This window comes from Pan paniscus, chromosome 9 (genome assembly GCF_029289425.2).
Source record: "Pan paniscus chromosome 9, NHGRI_mPanPan1-v2.0_pri, whole genome shotgun sequence".
Taxonomy (NCBI): domain Eukaryota; kingdom Metazoa; phylum Chordata; class Mammalia; order Primates; family Hominidae; genus Pan; species Pan paniscus.
In genome coordinates, this window is record NC_073258.2 from 120,563,944 (window position 1) to 120,571,839 (window position 7,896).

Here is a 7,896-nt window from a genome sequence, read left to right on the forward strand (position 1 = left end):
AGATCTGCCCTGCCTCCTCCCATATGTGGTTTGCACACACCTTGCAGAAAAGCCATGGCTATCTGGGGGTGATTTGCCTGGCAGAGCTTCTAGACCCTGGCATATCCTGCAAGCCATGCCCCACTTCTAGACCCTGGCATATCCTGCAAGCCATGGCCAGCGCCCTTCTTATTTCCTGATCTGGGCCCAGAGCTGGTGAAACTGGCAGGGGCAGCCTAGCCAGAGCAGGGGGAGGCAGCAAAGCCATGGACTTGCCAGAGGAGCTTTCAGGGGGTTAAGGGCTTTTAAAACAGCCCATCAGCATGGAGCCAGCATCCTTGGCCTTTGGAGTGATGGACTGGGAAAGAATGGGGGGTAGTTTAGTTGACAGCATGTTGATACTAACATAAATCTCATTAAAATAATGAATTTGTCAAACATAACCATGTCTGTCCCCTTAACAGTTTAGGGTGCAATGGCTGTGCCCCTTTATGTCCACGTAATAAGGATGCTGAAGCCCAGTCTCCAACCCATGACTGCCCTGAGATGGCAAATCCAGACACACCCTCCCCATCCTGGGCCCCAGGAGGCCCTGGGCCTAACGAGTGTTTGGAGGGGCAGGACCAGACTTGCTGGCACCCAGGGCCCTTGCACTTGCCTGGCCCCTGTCTGGACTGCTCCTCCTGAGATGTCTACATGGCTTGCTCCCTCACCTCCCACAAGTCCTTTGCTGGGATTTTACACTTGCAGCCCAGTGGTCTCTGGAAAGACCATTTAAAATTGCCCCTGACCTGGCCATCCCTCCACTCCCCCTCTGCCGTGCATCTCCCTCCCATTTAATCAGTCATTGCTGTGTCCTGACACCTGCCTGTAATGGTCATGGGGACAGGGATTTCTGTCTGTCTTACCGTACTCCCAAACCTCCAATGGTATCTGGTACATAGTAGGTGCTCAATACATATTTGTTAAACATTCATTTGCACCTGGGTTGGGAATTTTGGTGTACCACAAGGAGGGTTTTGCAATCTTTATCTGTTTTTAGATATGTTTACTTTTCAGAATTTATCTCCTTTTGTGTTTTTGATTTCTAATTCACACTCAAGCTCTTATTCCCACTCTGTACTGTTTAGGATAATATAAATGATAATAAAAAGTGGGAAATAACCTAAATATCCAATAACAGGGATTAGTAGGAAACATACATAGTCTTACAAAACAGAATGTATAATAAGATTCTATTTTTGTAAACTAAATCTGTAGATACATATTTATTTCTCATTATTTGGCAAGATTTTTTGTTTTTTGGAGAGATGAGTATGGACATTAATAGCTACCTGGTGAAAAAACAGCTTCTGGATTCATAGAGTTTAGGGAATGGCAAAGTTTAAATGGGTTTCCTAACTGAGGCTCTCTATAGAACTTTACATGCATTTACAATGAATATTACAATAAATATTCATTACAATGAATACTACAAAGCTCCAAGAAGAGGGTAGAATGTACAGTACTTTTTGAAATTTGACCAGGTGTGTTGCTGCTGTTTGTGTTGTTGTTTTATAGCTCAAGGGACTGAAGTTCTAGAACCTTCTTTGGGAAGTGGTAACACACACATGCTGGGAAGAATGCAGAGGTGCAGGTGCCCAGGTGTTCTCAGTGGCTGTGTCTGAATGGGGGCTTACACTTCTTTATGTTCTTTGTGCTTGTCTCTATTTTCTATAATGTGCATTTTATAAGTTAAAAGCAGCACAGCTGGGTGTGGTGGTTCACGCCTGTAATCCCAGCACTTTGGGAGGCCGAGACGGGCAGATCACGAGGTCAGGAGATCGAGACCATCCTGGCTAACACGGTGAAACCCCATCTGTACTAAAAATACAAAAAAATTAGCTGGGCGTGGTGGTTGGCACCTGTAGTCCCAGCTACTCAGGAGGCTGAGGCAGGAGAATGGCGTGAACCCAGGAGGCAGAGCTTGCAGTGAGCCAAGATCGCGCCACTGCACTCCAGCCTGGGCCACAGAGCGAGACTCTGTCTCCAAAAAAAAAAAAAAAAAAAAAGCGCAACCCAAAGACAAAAGTATAAAAAAATTCTGGAATTTTTCAAATTGGGGTCCTCCTCCCTTCTTTTTAAACGTTTCTAATTTGTTTTCAACCTGCTCGGCTCAGCTTTCTTGGCAGTGTTTTTATAATTTTTTTCATTTTGAAAATTAGTTGTAAATGAACGTTTCCAACCAACAGCTCATGTTTTCTTTATGACCAGTTCATCATCTTGGCCAAATAGTCATTTCTGGACCAAATCAGAGAGATGGGAGGAGGGACCTGGAGTGGGAGGTAAGAGAGAGAATGGGAATAGATAAGGTAGGAAAAAGACAGGGAGCAAGACAGGGAGAGGCAGAGACCAGAGAGGTGAGACGGAGTGGGAGGAAGAGAGTGAGCGAGGAGGAGAACTCAGAGAGACCAAGAACTCAGAGAGACCTTGGAGCAAATGAGAAGCAGGATGAGGAGGATGGACATTCACCAAACACTCATTCAGCCCTTCCCATGGACCGAACACCAGGTAAATGGGGCCAGGACACTTGCCCTTGCAAAGATTACAGCCAGCGTGGGGGAGAGGGGTAATAAACCATTTCCAAAGAGGTTTTCGTGTTGTAATGCAGGCAGCCCGCGGAGCTCTGGGGCAGCCCTCCAGCATAGCTCAAGGGTGCGGCAGGTCACCATGCGGCTGCAGGAGCCACTCTCTGATCTGCCCTTTTTCCTAGAGGAGAGGAGCTGAGGCCTTGGCTTCTGTGTTTCCACTGGAGAGGCTTCGGGGGTGCCCAAAGGGCAGGAGCTCCCAGGGTGGGGGTGGGGAGGGCTAGGCCCCTTGTCTGTCTGGAAGCTGCGTATGTGTCGTATGCATCATGCATGGGCAACACACACAGTTTTTGCAGAGACTGTTTGTTATAAACTGACAAAAATAGATTGTTTTTAAAGAAACGCTCTTATTCACATGCTTTTCATAAGATTGAAAAATGTCAATTGCCTACACCAGAAAATATATATTATTACTTCGATGTGGCGACTGGTGGAGATTACGCAGGGGCAAAAGCAGCCCCCATCCCTATCCCTGGACACAGCCTGTGTTCGGAATCTGTGCAGTCATTTCCTGCTGCAAGCCAGGAGCAGGGATGAAAACGGCCTCTGGAGGCCCCTTCCAGCCTGCACATCCTTTAATCTGCATGATTTGACGGTGGCCAGCGCCCAGCCTGGGCTGCACCCCCGCCAGGCCCCCTGCCTTCCTCCTGCCCTCATCACAGTTTCTGGGCTGCACTCCTGGCGGGAGGATGAGCAGCCTGCGGCTAATCCCCGATTAATATTTCATGCTTCTGATGGAGGGCCTGGGAGGGGAGGATCACTGAGGGCTGAGTGTGGAGGGAGAGCTGGAGAGGTCCGGGAGTTGCTTCGTGTCTGAGGATGAAGGAGGGGCATTGATGAGAATGGGGAACAGCAGCCTCTCCCACAGACCACCCCAGGCCCAGGGAATCTTTAGAGGCCATAAGGCAGCAGCTGCTCCTGCTCAGCACCTGTGGGCGGAAGAGAGCAGGATAAGCAAGGGAGCCACTTTCAGCCCTGCTCAGCACCTAACACCACCACCTCCCCCAGGAGCCCCACCCACCAGCTCTTACTGACCTTCGGAGTTTACAGTCCAGATGGAAAGGCAGGTGTTAAACAAATGCACGGAGCAATAAATACAAATGTGGCAGGGACCTTGCTCTGAGGAAGTGGAGCATGTCATAGAAGAGCCAGGTGAGAAGGGGAGGGCTCAAGCTCCCTGGGGAGGGGCAAGCCTGTGCACAGGCCTGAGATGAAGCACGTGGCTTAGGGTCCAGGCTCTGGAACCAGACTTCTGTCTTCAAATCCTGGCTGCATCATCCCCCATGACCTTGGCCAAGTTCCTTTTCCATACCCTCATGCCTCGGCTTCCCCCTCTCTCAAAAGATCATAATCGTGTCTACTTCACTGCATTGTCAGTTAGGAGTAAATGCTCTCATGCAGGTAAAGCGCCTGGACTGGTACTCAACACATAATAGGTTCTCAGTAAATGTCAACCAGTAGTACTGTTACTGATATTATTTTACCTGCCAGGAGGAAAATGTTTGTGAGCCTAAGAAGAGGACCTGCCCCCTGAAAAACTGGGCTGGAGATACCTGCTCCTTCTCCCCTGCCTGGTTCTCATGGCCCCTTCCTGCTTCGGGTGGACCATCAACTGCACATGGCCCAGGGGCACCAGGGAGGATGCGTTGGAAACGGGACAAGGGCACAGCGCCCACCTTCCCATCCTGCCCGGAGGAACCCCGGCCGGCAGCTTGTGACAGATGGCAGTGCTTTGAACGAAGACTTCAATTTTAACTCTTTTCGATAATCCAGCACCCAAAAGCCACATACTTTAAAACTGTCCCTGGATCATAGATCAGCCCAAAGAGACCAAGTCCAGCTCAGTTAATAACCTCTGGAAACACCATCAATCACTGGGAGAGCCTCTCCTTAGGGCTCTCCATACCAACTCCTGGCAGAGATGAATGAATGGGCCACTGTGCTTGGCAGTGGCTCTGCCTCTTGGGCTATTTGCATCTCACCTTCTTGCGCTAGAACTTGGACTTTTTGGAGCTGACCCCAGGGTGGAGACAGGAGTCAGGCCGCTGGGCAGGAGCAACTGAGTGACTGTCGCTTGGAGAGAGGAGGCTGATGTCTCTCCCTGTCCTGCTCAAGGGAACCCCTCCCCTTCTTCCTGATCTCTCGTGGCCTGGTGGTCTCTGTGGCCTCAGGTGGGCTGGCCACAACCCCAGATGGCCTCAGCCTCTCCTGCGGGAGCCCCTCTAAGAGTCTGCCCCCTGGGGAGCCGTCACACAGGAGTCATATGGAGAACACAGTGTGCTTGAGCAATACCTGCTTCTCGTTGGGTGGGAGCTGCCACCGGCCGACAGCCACGCTTTGGACAATTTTGTTCCACAGAGGCTGGGCCCTGCCCTGGAAGCTGGCTGACCAGGGACTGCATCCTCTCTGATGGCGACACCCTGAGGCCTATGAGTTCCTCCTTCTGCTGGCTCTCATACCCAGCCCTGCTGCCTGCCACTTAAGTACCCTGCCCACACACCCAGCCTCCTAGTCTGTCACCTCCTGCTTCTCCCTTCAGTCCTCCCTGCACACCCTGCTAGAGGCCTCCCTGAAGCCTGATCACATCACTCCTGCACCTAAATCCAAGTTTCCTGGCCTGGTGTTCAATTCCAAACTAACTCTGCCAGGGACACTGTCCCTGTTATTTACTCCTCAGCCCAAACTCTTGGCTCAGGCCCAATGAATCATTCCTCCTTCACCCACCCCACCTTGTGCATTTCAGCACATGGTTACTCATAACATGCATGAAGCCTCCTCTCTGTCCTCTCTCCACCTATTAAATTTCTACCCATTCTGGGTTTGTTTTTTTTTTTTTTTTTTTTTTGAGACGGAGTCTCGCTCTGTCATCAGGCTGGAGTGCAGTGGTGCGATCTCAGCTCACTGCAACCTCCGCCTCCCGGGTTCAAGCGATTCTCCTGTCTCAGCCTGCCGAGTAGCTGGGACTACAGGCAAGTGCCACCATGCCCGACTAATTTTTTGTATTTTTAGTAGAGGTGCGGTTTCACCATGTGGGCCAGGATGGTCTCAATCTCTTGACCTCATGATCCACCCACCTCAGCCTCCCAAAGTGCTGGGATTACAGATGTGAGCCACCGTGCCTGGCCTAAAATCCTACCCATTCTGTAAGTCCCAGTTGAAGTCTCACCTCCTCCATGAAGTCCTCCTTGACCACTCCAGTCCCTACTTCTGGAACTAATGGCATGCACTGTCACTAATATAGCCCTAGGCACTGGGCATTGGCAACTTTGTATTGCTAGGTTCATGCTTGACTTGGAAGCCCTGCCTTATATGTCTTTGAACCCTGCACAGACATTCTTTTCTTTGTATCTCCCACCCCAGACCTATCTTCACATGTCCAGGTATTTCCCAGGCTTCAAAGCTGCCTCCTTTGGAATCCATGCTCTTGGGAGTGTGATGGAACCAGATGAACAGCTCAAGAGGCAGGAACCATGCTGTCCTCTTCACTCCTGTGTTCTTAGTGCCTCACACCCAGCCTTTTGTTCAGAGAGCAGATGAAAGTTACTGGCTGGATTGGATTGCTTTGGACTTCATCTTCACCTCTTCAGTGGCATGTGTTGCTTTCTGCCTTATGTTATAAATGATATTCTCACACTCATCCTATAACCTACTCAACATCTTGTTTCCCCAGCAACATCTATCAAGGTACCTTGCTGCAAATGCCAAACACTTGGATGAAAGCCTGGATGAAGTCTCGTCCAGCTACCCTGGGAAGTGCTCTCTGGTCTATGGTAACCTACAGGTGGAACTTGAGGTGTGATGTGCCACCTGGGCTTGGTAAACAGCCCCTCCTTATGTGTATATACCACATTTTCTATATCCACACATGCAGGTGGACATTTAGACTGCTTCCTCATCTTGGCTATTGTGAATAACATTGCAGTGGAATATTACTCAGCCACAAAAAAGGAAGGCAATCTTTTCACATTCAACAAAATAAATGAACCTTGAGATCATTATGCTGAGTGAAACAAACCAGTAACAGAAAGACAAATACTTCATGATCTCACTTATATGAGGCATCTAAAGCAGTTAAACCCACAGAAGCAGAATGTGGAGTGGTGGTTACCAGGACCTGGGAGGAGGGGGAAATGGAGAGTTACTATTCAAGGAGAATTGATGTTCATAGAGTCAGTCATGCAAGATGAGAGAGTTCCAGAGACGTAGATCATTGTGCTTAGTGTTAATGATAATGTATTGTACACATAAAATTTTGGCGAAGAGGGCAGATTTCATGTTATGTGTGTTTTTCATAATAAAATAGTTTCTAAAGGAATTAAAACTATATATATTAAAACTATCCCACACTATACCCCTCTGGCCCCAGGATTCTTCTTCCCTTAGTTCTTTCTGCCCAGAACCACCTGAAGACTGGCAGCTGAGTGTTCTGAAAAAAGCTCTAAGCTTGGGGGAGGGAGATCCAGGTTTCTTGACTGTACTTCTTATTGACTGTGTGATGCGTGCAAAATACTTAAACTCCTTTCTCCACGTTTCCTTATCTTTGAAAATGGAGCACATAGAAATACCAGTCTTGGCTACCTCGCAGAGTTTCTGGGAAAATCTAATGAGCTCATGTTTGAGGAAGCGCCTTGTGAATAATAAAACACGATACAGGTTGCTATTATTATTCCAGCGAAGTTTCTGGCCAGATGGAGGCTGGGGGGTCAGAAGCTGTAGATCCTCTTTCTGTTTACTCATTTGAATTAGGAACCATCAAGGTTGCTACAGAAAGTGGCCCCGGAGCTTGAGCCACCTGGGGTGTTGTGCTTCCGTTAGGATTGGCTTCAGCTACCAGTGACCAACACAACAGGGGCTTCTATACATGAGAGTCGAGATTTCTCTCTAGTGAACACCTGGAGGCAGCAGGGAACGTCAGGGTGCCATGATCCTGCCCACTGGCTGTTCCGCCATCTCTATTGTTTAGCTCTGTCTTCATGGTTCAAGACGGCTGCCATCATATCCATGTCCTGGGTGGCTTCATGGAGAAAGAGACAAGAAAAGGCAAAGGGCACATGCACCAGCCGTATTTTAAGGGAGCCTCTTGGCAGTTCTGACGCAATACTTATGCTTGCACACCATTGGCACTTGGTCACATAGCCGTGCTTAGTTGCAAAGGAGGCTGTGCAGCCTTCCTCTGGTGGCCACGTGCCCAGGGAATTTCTATTGCTTTGGAAGAAGAGAAAAATGAATATTGAAAGGAAAACTATCATGTCTGCTGTGGGATGTAGGGCAGTTGGGAGGGGAGGAGAAG